Source organism: Balaenoptera ricei, chromosome 12 (assembly GCF_028023285.1).
Source record: "Balaenoptera ricei isolate mBalRic1 chromosome 12, mBalRic1.hap2, whole genome shotgun sequence".
NCBI classification, from domain to species: domain Eukaryota; kingdom Metazoa; phylum Chordata; class Mammalia; order Artiodactyla; family Balaenopteridae; genus Balaenoptera; species Balaenoptera ricei.
Window position 1 is genome coordinate 4,975,393 of NC_082650.1, and position 14,922 is coordinate 4,990,314.

Genomic DNA, 14,922 nt, shown 5'->3' on the forward strand with positions numbered 1-14,922 from the left:
TATTAAATATTTGTGTATAAGTTTCTGTAGAAACGTATGTCTTCATTTCTGTTGGATAAATACTTAACTGTGGAATGGGTGGACAATTTAGTTGATGTTTACTTTTTTAAGAAACTGCCCAAGTAGTTTCCAAACTTGTATCATTTTTTTATTCCCACCAGCAGTGTATGAAATTTCCAGTTTCTCTGCATCATCACCAACACTTTGTAGTGTCAGTCTTTTTTTAACTTTAGCCCTTCTAATAGGTGATGACATCTCATTGTGGTACTGATTTTCCTTCCTTAATGACTAATGGCATTGAACATGATGCTGTCATAGAGCAGTGTTCTATCAATGCTAATCAGGTCATGCTGATTGATAGTGCTGTTCATGTCTAGTATTTCTTTGCTGATTTTCTATCCACTTGCTCTATTAGCTTTGAGAAACGGCTATTGGAATGATCAACTATAATTGTGTATTTGCTATTTCTTCTTGCAGCTCTTTCAATTTCCAGTTCATATATTCTGAAGCTTTGTTACTAGGGGCATAAACATTTACAATTTTTAGGGTCTTTTGACTGATAATCTCCTTTATCATAAGGGGAAGAAGAAATGACCTTCTTTATCCTTGGTAATATTCTTTGATATTCTTGATATTAATATAGAAACTGCAGCATTCTTTTGACTGATCTTAGCATGGAATATTTTTTCCATACTTGTATGTTTAATCTATTTGTGCCTTTAAATTTAAAGTCTGTTTCTTGTGAACAACATGTCATTGGGCTTTCTTTTTCATTCAATTTGACAATCTCTGCCTTTTCACTGAGGTGTTTAAATCATTTACATTTAATGTGATTGTTGATATGATTAGGGTTTAATCTATCATTTTGCTCACATCTGTTCTTTATTGTCTTTCCCCTCTTTTTGTGCCGTCTTTTGAATTAACTAAATTTTTTTTTATGATTCCTTTTTATCTCCTTTGTTGGCTCACTAGCTATTATTCTTTGTCATGTCATTTTACTGGTTGTTTTAGGGTTTGCAGTATACATCTTTAATTTATTACAGTCTATCTCCAAGTGATATTATACCATTTCATGTATAGTATAAGAAACTTAACAAACTTCCATTTCTCTCCTCCCTGACTTTATGCTATAGTTTTAATATATTTTACTTTTTCATATTATAAACCCCATAATATATTATTATTTTTAAACTGTTAAGTATATTTTAAAGAGATGTTAACAATAAAAATTCTGGTGTATATTTATCCATGTAGCCACCATTTCCTGTGTTCCTCATTCATTTGTATAAATCCAGATTCCTAACTGGTATCATTTTCCATCTGTGTTGAAGGGCTTCCTTTAAATTTCTTATAGTGTTAGTCTGCTGGTGGTGAATCCCTTCTGGTTCTATATGTCTGAAAACATTTTTATTTCACCTTTGTTTTTGAAATATATTTTTGCTGAGTATAGATTTCTAAGTTAACAGTGTTTTTCTTTCAGGAGTTTAAAGGCATTGCTCCAGTGTTTTATGATGTACATTGTTTCCAGTGAGAAGTGCACTGTTTTCCTATTTTTGTTCTTCTGTACAGATCAGGTTACTTTTTTTCGCTACTTCTAAGGTTTTCTTTTTAGCATTGGCTTTAGGTAATTTCAGTATGATGTACCTTGGTGTTTTCTTCATGTTGTGATTCTTGTGTGTTTATAGTTTTTTATCATAAGACACCATTATTGCTTCAAATATTTTTTCTCTTGCTTAAACTCCATTGGAGATTGCAACTAAGTGTCTATTATATCATTTGAAGTTTACTCACAGTTCACTGATGCTCTTTTCATTTAAATATTTTCCTCTGTGTTTTGTTTTGCATAGTTTCTATTACTATGTCTTTAAGTGCACTAATCTTCGCTTCTGCCATGTCTAATCTTTTGTTAATTTGAACTACTGTGTTTTATTGCAGACATCGTAGTTTCTCTCTATATAAGTTCAGTTTAGGTCATTTCTATATCTCCATGTCTCTACTTAAATTTTTGAAACTATAAGATACAATTATAATAACTTTTTAATGTATTTTTCCTGCTAATTCTAACATCTTGGTCAATTCTGGGTCAGTTTTAATTTCAGATTTTTTTTTCCATTATGGATCATGCTTTCCTGCTTCTTTGTATGCCTGACATTGCAAATTTTATCTTGAGTGTAGAATATTTTTTTATTCCTGTAAATATTCTTGAGTTTTGTTCTGTGGTGCAGTTAAATTCCTTACAGTTTGATCCTTTCAGATCTTGCATATCAATGATTTGTTATGCATGTCTGGAAAAGTGCACTGTCTAGGGCTAATCACTCCCTGCCACAGAGGTACAACATTTCTGAATAGTCAACACAGTGCCCAGTGAGTTGAGCTTTCCAGTGTGGCTGGTGTTCAAGTAGTTTCCCCAATTATCTGTGTTGATCTGTACTTTGCTGAATAATTAAGGGGGGACTCCCTGTAACCTTCAGGGTTTTCTCACTTCATAGCTTTCTACCCTCTAGTGCTCTGTCCTCTAGCTGCTTTTAATATCCCAGACTCTATTCCATCTCCTTGACTCAGAGACTCTGCTGGGCTTCTCTTCTTTGTGCCACAATCTGGAAATTATCTCAAGGCAATAGGCTGAGAAGTTTTAGTATCTTGTTTTACCCCCATTGCTCCAGGATTATTGTACTCGTTGCCTGATATCCAGAGTCTGAAAAAACCATTGTGTCATATGTTTTGTTTTGCTTTGTTTTGTTGGTTATTTCAGGCAGGAGGATCAATCTGGTTCCTGTCATTCTTGAAGAGGAGTGCTCTGTATAATAATTTACAACTGATGGTCACAGGAAAGCAATGATATTGAAGCAAGAGGTTCGATGAGTAACTGTGGTTTGATTCTTTCTATTAAATATTTTTTTATGTCTTTCAGAAAATTATTTACAACTCTCTGGACAAAAGGTACCTGAAATAATAAAAATATGTTCATAAAGACAGTGTAATAGTAAAGTCTTGTTAAGTTAGACAGTAAGCTACGTGGGTAGAGAGATGCTTTTGTTTTTCAGTGTCCCCCTTGTTGTAATTCTTCAGCCTGAGCTAAAGGAGGGACCATTAAGGATCATACCCGGGGGTATGATTGATCCATATGTTTCCCACTATTTGAGGTGTCTGACTGCATAACAAGCTGCTGGCAAGATTGGGTCAACTTCCATAAAATGTCAGGTTTTCCTGTTCTTTTTGCTGGATGGCCATTTGCCGGGTCTTTTGAGGTACAGCAGCTGCACAGCAGCATTTAAGATGCTGGAGATCACACATTTGCATGCTACAACACGGACAAATACCAAGAGAAGGATTGTTACCAGATTTGCAGTCTCTTTCCCAGCAAGGAGCTGAGAGTGACCAGATTAAACCAAGAGGCCACATTCTCCATCTGAAGAGCGTGCAGGACCAAATATACAGATATTAGCAAAAGTATGTAATGTTATGATTGATTTGTTTGTACTCCAGGTCATTTTATTAATATTGAAGATTCCAGAGAAGTCTTTAGATACGAATATAGCATTCATGTCCTATGCCCTCTTTCATGAATCTCTCAAGGAATGATTTATATGACTTTGGTGGGATTATCTATTCTGTCTTCTGGTCCTTAAATCATGACATGCAAGATTCTCCTTAATTTCTTGGCCTTTTGTAAAACATAAAACTTGAAATGAAGCCACATAGAGGGAGAAAACAATCCATAATTTTCTGAGTGATTAGTTTGGGTTCTTAAATCAAAGTCCAGTTTTTCTCCTTCTTGAGTTAAATGATCAAATGACCTATTTTCTTAGAAGAGAAACTGCTGGATGGAAATGAATGCTGGGTACTATCATGAAGGCTGGTATCAGTTTACCAAAGTAGCAAGTTTCAGTCCAGTTTTCAGGTAATAGCCAGTGTGCTTTTGTGTCACAAATCCCATATCAGTCACTGGGGAACACTCAGTGATCTGGTTTTGGCCAAAATAGGATTGTCAAATGATGTCATAATGTTTTGACACCACTCACCTAAGAATAGTTCAGTGCCAGGCAACAAAATTTTTAGTATCAAAATGATTATTAGGTAGATCTAAAGTAGACTAAAAGTATTGTGCCTTACTTGTAAGATCTGTGATGGAGATACAGCCTCCAAATACAAACCCTATTCCTCTTCCAGTTCCATTTCTTTGAAAATTCAGTTACTAAAGCTAGCTCCCACAAAAGGCCCCCAAGTATTGTTTTGATGGAGAAATGAACTTCCTTTTCTATATGCAAGATAAGGATTTTAGATTTCTTGCTATTGTGGTAGTTGCCAAATAAAAAGTCACCTAAATGTGAGTTCAGGTACCCAGGAAACCAACTGATTAATTACAAGAAGTTGGAACCAAAGGAAGTTAAGTGGCTCCAAAGGTGAATGGGTACAAATCCAACAATCAATTTCATTGTATGTTTTAGCAAGTAAAATATAGCCAGATACTAGGTCCCTACCAAAGAGTGACTAAAAATGCAAAGGGCAACATTAAGAATTAAGCCTTATAAGTAACATAGGTCAAAGCAGCTTTAACCCAGCTAAAGAAGAAGGAAGATAGCTGGGAAAATACATAACAAAAGAATTCAACTTAGAGAATGACACTCTGCAGTCTTCTCCTGTGGAATTTAAGTGGAAGATGTCTACATCACGTGCAATCATCAACTTGGTTCAAAGTTCTGGGTAGAAGCTATCTCCTTCTGAAGATCCTCTTCTTCTTGGGGGTTTCTAAGAACCCTCAGCTTGAGGTCTCCAATAGAGAAAGTCTTCCAGTGAGTTAAGAATAGTTTTTGCCTCTTTAATTAAGACACATGAATCCAAGAATCAATGCCTTGGAATTTTACTGTTGTTCTAGTTGTTAATAGTACTTGATAACATCCTTTCCATTGGGGTTTGGGGGCTGTCTTCACCTAATGTCTCTTTCAGAAGACTGGGTATCTAGGTATTAGTAATATAAAGTTTGTTTAGGAGGATGTTGAGGAAAGGCTGCTTGTACCTGTTGATACAGCTGCGTGTATTGCATGAGTTCTTGCACTATTTGACTGTGTCTGCTTTCAATAGTGTAGAGCCCAGAATTGGAAGTGTTATTCACAGATAACTGGGCCAGCCTGTTACTAATTCATGGGCACAGAGTCCATGAGTCCTGGAGGCAGCTGACCTTCTTGCTATGAAAGCCAATGGCAATCCCTTAGGTCATGGAAGTTCTAGAATCCCTGAGAGCTCTACTAATTTGAATTCTACAGTTCTTTTTTTTCTCTCTTCATTTCTTGGCGATTCTTTTGCTTCTTTCTTCCTTCCTTTCTTCATTTCCTGAAGGTTGGAGATGATGTACACAGTAGTAAAGTGGCAGGGCTTTGTAAAGCTCTTGAATAGTCGTCCCAATAAAATGGAATATCCTGTCCATTGACACATAAGTTCCCAGTTGGGAACACAAAATCAATTTAAAATAATTACTACTATAAGAATTATAGAATTTCGGAAAGGAAAAGCTTCAGTCCATCCTAAAAATAATCAAAAAGACATATTCAAAACTCATTGCAGAGGGCAGTTGTGTGAAATCCATTTGGAGATGAGCAAAGGGGCCCTGAGGTTTGGATTCTTGCCCGTGTCCCACCATTACCCACATTTACAGTTTTACCAAACTTCTGCTGGTGACATAGGAGACATGCCTGAGAGACCCCCACCAAACTTAACAATTTTAGTAATGTTTCCCCATCAATGTTGACTGAGTACATTAGCCATTTTCCCATCCTGGGGTGGGTAATTTTAAGCAAAAAATTTTTGAAAGCTTCCATTTGAGGTCTTCTTACTTTGGAGCTGATTGATGTCTTGCTTTCTGTCATAGCCTCTTTGCCTCTCCAAAGACTTGGTTTCTTGGTACATTATGAGGGTTGGAATCTCAGTGGGGGGTTGCCTGTCTGACATAATAACCAGCCAAGGCACCGACTTCAGCCTCATGGTATCCCTTTTGAAAAGAACATCTACTTTCTAACAGCCTGAGAGCACTCAACACTCTTTGATTTGCTGACCACTCTTAAATGGGGTTCGCACTAAGCTCAAGAGCTCTTTTTGTTTACAAAGCAGTCAAAAATCACAGATTATCCCACAAGCATAGCTACTCTCAGTGTATATATCAGTCTTATTATCTCCATTCTGCCCTTCTGGGTGAAGTGAGATTTGTTTCAGCTTAACTCATCTGATATTTTACTGTTTCAGTCTTAAGAAACAACCCATCAACAACCAAGAGTAAGTCTGCAGTTTCTGGGGGACTCTTCATAAATATATTCGGGGTAGAGTCAGTTCACAAATGGAGATTAGGGAGTCATGGGTTTCTCCTTCTTCAAGGTATGACAGAAAAGTAGTAGGATTCAAAGGATTAATGAATGGAAATATGTGAGGCATTGGAAAAAATAATACAACTTTATAAGATGTAAGTTTACTTGCTGAGAAACATCATGTTGTGTATTCTTAGTGAGCAACAAAGGATGTACACCATGAAAGAACAACAAAATCAGAGGAGAATCCAAAGCCAAGTCCACAAAACTTCCACTAAACCAGCTCCCACAGCTCAGATACTGTGTGGTAGGGCTTGGCCAACGAGTCAAGGGAAACGCTGTAGAAAGCTCTTTGTCACTGATGATTCCCATGAAGCTAAGTCAGAACAGGAAGGGCTTTGTCTCTTATGTAATAATATGTAAAAAAATGATTCTGCAGGCACTGAGTCGGAAGTTGACAAAGGCTAATTTTGACTCACAGAAAGCCTGTTAATGTTTAGGATTCAGGGAGAGGTAACCAGTTAACCAGGCCTTGGTTAAGTCATATCACAGCATGACAGTTTCAGAAAAGTTGGGAAGCCTCTGTCTGCAGTAACAAGTGAGACCCAGAAAACTTCTGAATTGTGTCTTAGTGACTGGCATGGGCAAGTTTTGAAGGTTCTGTAGTCTGTGATAAGCAAGGGATCAACCTCCTTAGGATAAAGAATGTCCTGGGTAATGAAGTTTACTGTAACAAAATTGTAACTTCTCTTTGGAAAACTTCTGCCCTTTCTGAGATAAAACAGTAAGTAGATAGATGGAATCTGTCTTAAAGCTTACCAGCTTACCTCATCTTTCCAACACAACAAAAGGTCATCTACATATTAGATAAGAATAGAATCAAAGGGAAATTTAAGGTCCTTGAGGTCAGAGTTGAGAAAAGCCAGTAATGCTTCAGTAAATCCTTGGGGCATGACAGTGTAGATATATTGTTAGGATTTTCCCAAGAGAAGCAAACAAATATTTACTATGTTGATGTAAGGGACCGTGAAAGAAAGCAAACACAATGTACAACTATAAAATATACATTCTCAATAGGCAGCAGAGACAAACTAGTATTTGTACTTGGTACTACAAGGAAGGAGAGAATGACTATTCTACTTATGGTCCAGAGGTCCTAAAGAAATTTATTTCACTAAACAGTATTGGTTGTTTCTTCATCTGCATTTGATTTGGTTGCTGTGGTTGTTGGCTGTATTGTTTCACCAGGAGGATAGGGTGTTACAAGAACTGGTACAAGGTATAATGAGTCCTTTCTCTACTGAACTTTTGACTATTGGATTTGGTCCTTCTTTAGCTTCTGGTTTAAGAGGATATTGTATGAGTTTGAGTAGAGAATCGCTTCATTTTATTTCTTTATTTTCTTAGCTCTTATAGGTCAGTTCTTTTACGAACCTCCTTTCTGTTTATGGTATCTATTGATACAAGTGTCCTTAACAAGTCTTATTTCATCTGGCTTTTTAAAAACTTGAGATATAATTCACATATCATAAAACTCATCATTTTAAAGTGTACAGTTCAATGGTTTTAGTATATTCACTATGCTCTAAGACCATCACTACTATCTAATTTCACAACTTTTCCAAAAAGATACCCCACATCTATTAACAGTCAATCCAAATCCCCTCTCCACCCACCCCATGGAAAACACTAATCAACTTTTCTGTCTCTTTGGATTTTTCTCTTCTAAACATTTCATATAAATGGAATCATACAATATGTGGCCATTTGTGTCTGGCTTTGTTCACGCAGCTTAATGTTTTCGAGGTTCATCCATGTCATCACATGTATAACTACTCCATTCCTTTTTATGGCTGAAAAATATTCTATTGTATGGGTATACCACTTTTGTTTACCCATTCATCACTTGATGGACATTTGCACCAGTTTGTTTCCTATCATGAGTAATGCTGATAATGAACATCTATGAAATATTCATAATGAATATTTATGTACAGTTTATGTGAGAACATGTTTTCAAATCTCTTGGGTATATACCTAGGACTGGAATTGCTGTGTCATACAGTAATTCTGTGTTTCACTTTTTGAGGAACTGCTAAACTTCCCACTGTGCCTGGATCACTTTACATTCCTACAGGAATATATGAGGGTTCCAATTTCTCCACATCCTCACCAGCACTTGTCTGATGATGATGAAGATGGAAATAATGATTGCCATCCTAGTGAGTGTGAAGTGGTATCTCATTGTGGTTCTGATTCTCATTTTCCTAATGACTCATGATATTGAACATATTGTTTCAGGGGTTTATTTGCCATTTCCACGCCGACTTTGGAGAAACATCTATTCAAACCTTTTGACCACTTTTTAATTGGGTTATTTGCCTTTTTATTGTTGTAAGGACTTTTTATATGTTCTGAATACTAGATCCTTATCAGATATACAGATTTACAAATATTTTCTCATTCTGTGAATTATTTTCACTTCCTTTCCCAATAAATTCACCAAAAAAGACATCCATAAGTCTATAAGTCTTCACCATGATGCAAGATTGCTTGTCTTCAGAAATTCTAGAAGCCTAATCCTTTTATAAACTATTATTATAATATTCATTAATCAAAACAACAGTAATTTTTCCATGTGGAATGTCAACTCTTATCTAAGCTTTAGTATTAAAAGAAAGGTGAAAAGAGGTGAATGATTACAATAAATAATGATTTTGCATGTTGAACAAATAGAAGGCATATTATTAGACAATCTAACTATACAAATACCATAGCCCCTTATAGTTCAGTTCATTAAACAGCCACATGAGAGACTAAAGGATTCTATTAACTTCCCCTTATGCTAAATGAAAATTTCAAGAAGCAATTATTCCTGCATCTAATGAGTAACACTGAAAAACCAGCCAAGCCCTACATCAAGTACTAAACTCTGTCCCATGGTTGGTCTGAGCTAAGAACAACCCAGGTCTTCTAATTAGATTGAAAGTCTCATCTCTGAAATGAGAATGGAAGACCCTTGGGCACCTGGAGAAAGATGTGGAGACTTGCCTCTGACCAGTGAAAATGTGCCTCATTTTACACAGAAATTTTTTTCCTCAAGGCGTATGTAAATTGTGCTGTTCTCAATCAAATCTGTTTTACATGTACCAGAAATTTTGCTATTTAAAGATATATTACAGTAAATCCTTTTAAAAACAAAGAACGCTTTGTGAATAATAATTGCTCTTCAGTTAATCTGTACTGCAAGTTTGATTTTCAAATACTGCATTTTCTTAAAATAGGGCACACCCTGCAATGAGATGACAGCTGAACAATACAGATTATTCTGCAAAGATAGAAAACAAGGGATCAGCATGTAATTGGGTGTAGCTTTGGTTTCTGTATTTCGAGGAATGTTTTGGGTCTGGAAAGAATCCAGAGATGAGGTAGCTACAATGATTAACTTAATGGAAACTAAGACCCTTGAGAAAACCTTAGCAGATTCAAGCTTACTGTACTTGGAACAAAGGAAGCTAAGGTTCTACTTGTTCCCTGTCTTCAAAAATATACAATAAAGGAAAAAGGTTTACAGTGAAATATGAAGTAAACAAGAAGAATGCAAAATATTATTATGACTATGTAAGAATAAGTATAAATAAGAGCAAAGAATACACAGAAAATGCAATGATGAAATCAGTGGATACACTGGGAAGGTTATGGATAAAATGTGTTTCTGTTTAAAACGTCCTTTAATGTTATTACATTACATTGCTTTGTGTAAAATAATTTATATAACAGTGTAATACAGTAATAGTATAATAATGTTATATGTAATATACTTAAGTTAGAGGGGAAAAAAAGTGAGGCAGTTTAGATAAATGTGTTTAAGCAGCCACAGACAAGAAAATTTAAGAGGAAAGAGAAAAAATGATTCTTTTCAAATCATCTCCCTTCCTGACTCTTCTCTGCTGCTGCTTCTACCCCTTTAGCCTCAAGGATCCTAACATTATTACTCCCCTGCGTCATCTGGAGACATTATGCACTTTGATTTATTGATGGATTCAACAAAGATTAGTTGATCACCTATACACACCAGGCTCCTGCTAGTAACCAGGGATGCAACTGGAGGAAACCCCATCTTCCCTGCCCTCCCTGACTTACTATGTTTAGAGAGATGATTGTCATACAGTATGATAAGTGCAGAGAAGACAGCCAAAGAAGATGCAGACAGAGACATTTTTACAGAAGGGGTGCTGAACCCATATTTGTGGGGTTGAGGAAGGCTTTCAGATGGAAATGACACTGGGTGGGTGAAGGGAGTATGTTGGGAGGGAGACTCAAAGTAAGAATGACTGTAATGTTCAAAGAACTGACGTTGAAGAAGGAGAGGAGACCTCCAGACACACCTGGAGAGGTGGGAAGCTACCAGGCCATGCAGGACATCATCAGCCATACTACTGAGTTTGACCCTAAACAAGCTCTTGGAGGGTTCTGAGCAGGAGAATGACGCCATGAGAGCTGCCTTTCGGAAAGATGAGTCCAGTTGCTAAGCAGAGAACAGATTAGAGGAGAGAAATACAGGTGCCGGGTAAAGAGGACATTCCAACAAATGCAGCAAAGATGCTTTCAGCAGAGGGGATGGAAAGAAGGGGCCAGAATGAAGAGGAACCTGAGAGGTAGAAAACTGGATTTGGGGAATGGTTGACTGTGGAGAGGAAGATGGTGGGAATCCAGGAGGGTCACATATTCTTCTGAAACAGCCAAAGAGAACTGAATTCCTTGAATTCAAGAAGAGCCCATGACAACAATTTCTGGCTGGTAGATGAAGGCGGGAATGAAGGGGACTTTGAGATGCTGGGTCAGGAAGCATGGGCTCAGCGAGGCAACAGGTACGAACAAGCAGGTGCGAGTGGGCAGCATGAAACCAATTCAAGCTTTGCCTCAGTCACCAACTGCAGACCCATCCTCGGGATGCTACATGGAGCTCCTGTGTCCCAGGCCCCTCCAGCCTAGAGAAGGAAACACAGGGGACGAGGAGCAAGAGCCATCAGCATCCTGGTTCTTAGCTGCCAGAGTGGACTGACAGGCAGAGCGTACCTATGCACCGCCCTTCCCCCACCAAAGCTCACAACTCCCTTTGGCCATGATTAAAATGCTCTCTCTGCATCCTTCAGGGACACTCTTCGCTTTAGCATGTATGTATTTGATGCCTACTCCGTTCGAGAGCCTGGAGATGCCAAGATAACTGTGATCTGTCCCTAAGGAGTCCCTGGTCCAGGAGGAGGCTTAGACCAATGGGGTAACAATAACACATGAGTAGTCAACACAGCACGAGATGGGAGGCCAGTGAAAGTCCCAGGATGGAAATGCCCGAGCCAAGTCTTCTAGGGCAGTCTTGGCAGGAGTGACATAGAAAAGGGGGGGAAAGTTCCCAAGTAAGAGCTGCAGACTGTGCAAAGCCATAGGAGCCAGAGAACTGGAAGTGAGCATGGAGATGAGGAGATGAGGTCCCCTCATCCGGAAGTTGGGGCAAGAGGAGCAGGGAGCCCTGGGAGGTGAGATTGAGAGCTAAGTATAGGGCAGGGCATGGATGTCCTTGACTTTCCCCATAGGCTGCTGGAACTTCATTCTACCTTAGAGAGGAACGGAAGGAGCTTTAAAGCAATGCAAGAAAATGTTCAGATGTGCATCTTTCAAAGGTTGCTGTCACTTTTTCTATTTCTACACATGGTCAAATATAAAGATATTGGTGAAAATTACAGAATATTTTTAAAATATGACAAAGGCCTTCTTAATTCTGGGAATGAACATTAAGAAATATTATGAAATAACTTTTCCTAGACCTTTATTTTGTGATTATAGTCAATGGGTAATATATGTACATGCTTCATTCTAAAGGTACAAGATCGGAGTTGATAAAACCTAGTCTTCCTTCCACATCCAGACCACCATTGCTTCCAGTTTCTTATGAGTAATTTCAAAGAAATAGTCAGCTTTCTCTCTCTCTCCCTCTCCCTCTCACACACACACACACACACACACACACACACACACACTTTCTTACACAGATAGTAACACATGAAAAATCCTGCTCTGTCACCTCTTTCATGTAACATTTCCTGGAGATCATACTTATAGAGCTGCTTCTTTCTTTTTAACAAATGCTTAATTTTCTCGTATGTGGATGTTTCATTAGCCAGTTTCCTATTTTCCTATTGATGGACCTCTAGTCTGACAACATTCTTTCGCTACCATAAAAAAACTGTTGTAGTAAATATCCTTGTACATGTGTTATTTTGTGTAAGTATGAGAATGTGTGTAGGATAAATTCCTGGAAGTTGGGACTGCTACTCTTAGTTCCTAGAATGCATGCATATTTTTAATGTTGATAGACATGACCTATTTGTCCTTTATAAGGGTTATAAAAATAAATACTCCCCAAAGCAATTAGTGCCCATCTCTCTACATCATTGCAAAATGCTTGTGACACCAAACTTCATGGTCATTGCCAATTTGAAAAATGTTACTTCTTTTTAGACTTAATTTGAATATTTCTGATGAGTGAGGTTGAACATCTTTTCCTATGTTTAAGGGCTGCTTGATTTTTTTCACTGTGACAGATTGTATTCTTGGCCCATTTTTCCAATGGGCTGTTGATAACCTTCTTATAGATTTGTAGGGCTTCTTCGTGTATTAAAGAAATTAAGTTCTTTGTGACATGTTACAATAACTTTTTTATTTTTGATTTTGATTTTGATTTCATGTGTGATGTTTTTGCCATACATAATTTTCTTTAGTTTTATGTAACCAGATTTATCAGTCCTTTTTGTTTTGTATATAGCTTGTGGATTTGGGGTCAAATTTATAAAATTTTCCTGTGGCAAGATTATTTGTTAAAAGATTTTCCCATGAAACCTTTTAACAATTTTTATAATTTTATTATTGTCATATAACTTTTTTTCATTAGGAACTTATTTGGATGGAAAATAGGAAATTCAACTTTAATTTTTTCCAGATGTTGTACTATAACTGTTCCAATGCTATTTTATTGAATATGAACATTTTCCCCATTGGTTTGAAATCTCATTTTATAATATACAAAATATCTAGAGTGCTTGGGCCTATTTTGGTTACACTGATTGATCTATGTATACAGTAAACCATATTATTTTAAATATAGGGAGTATGCCCCCTCTTTATTCTCTAATTTCAAAATTTGTGTGGTTATTTTTCCATAGAAGCTTTAAAATCAGTTTTAAAAACATAAAATCTATGTTTGTCTTGTTTGATGCTTTTTGCCCCAAAGTCTGATACAAAACCATGACCTCTGGATTTATTGTTGTTTGCATCTGCTAGGTTTTTACTTATTCTTTTATTTTAACATTTCTGATATTCTTCATTTTAGCTATGTCCCCTGAACATGTTCTTCTCTTTGTCACACTGAATGTTGCTTTTGCAGAGTCTAAGTCCAGTATGAAGGTTTTATTCTCAGAGATATTTTTGCTTAGGTCACAAAGAACCTTTCTTTCTTTCTTTCTTTCTTTCTTTAATTTTATTATTTCCTTTTTTTTTTTTAGTTCCAATAAACTTCCTCAGATGTATCTAGTGAATCAATTTGTATCAATTTCTCCTGGAATTCCACTTGCCCTTTCTACTCTGTAGACTTTAGTTTTATTTTATTTATGAAATCTGTTCTTGCTTTTAATCTTTAAATATTTTTTTCTATTCTATTATTTTGTTATACTCCTGTAGGTACCCCAATTATTTATATGTTGAATATCATGTGTCTTCCAATCCTGTCTTTTTTCTCTCATTGCTTTTTTTTTTTAACATTTTATATTATCCTTTGTGACTTTCAACAAAATCTTCATTATGGTAATAGTTTTATTTTTCTTTTCATTTCTTACCTAAAGCTCTCACAGTTCATATTTCTCTCCTTTCACACCACCCTTTCTTCCCTCAGTTCTCATATCTCTGCTTTCTGTTCTAGTTTTATAGAGGTTATTGCTTAGATTTTTTTATTCTTGTTTTTGCTTTTATTTTTAAATCCATGGGTATTTTGGGTCATAATTTTAATCTGCTTTATGACAACATTTTATTTCTTATCTGCCATTTGTTTTTCCATTTGCCTTTATCTCTGTCTCTTATAACATCTTTGCATAGGCATATGTTGTATTCTAATTCATGAGTCCACCCCAAACCAGTTCATCACAGAAGGACCATGAGGCCGGGCTCTGCCATCGGCTGGTTGGAATTCTCTTTATGACACATCATGAGTTCTTTTAGCTTTTGGTTCTCCTTTCACAGCTGAGATCTACAACAAACCATTTCCTGAACATGTGGCCTGTCTTCATGATTTCTCATTCATTCCCATCTTCCTTGATTTCCCTTTAAGCAAGTAATTTGGAGAAGCTCCTTTCCCCTGAGACAGGGTGTTTGGATTTGCCTCTCCCAGAGCTCTTTATGCCTTGGAGAACCACACTGTACCTGCAATCTGCCCTCAGGGTGTCTTCACCTCACTTACTCCTGAACCCGTCTCTGACCTTCAATGTACTCCCTTATATATTGTGTTTTAGGTTACTCAAATCTCACAGTTTCTCCAGAGTTGGGGCATGCATGTATGTTTCTTACTGCCCTCATGGGA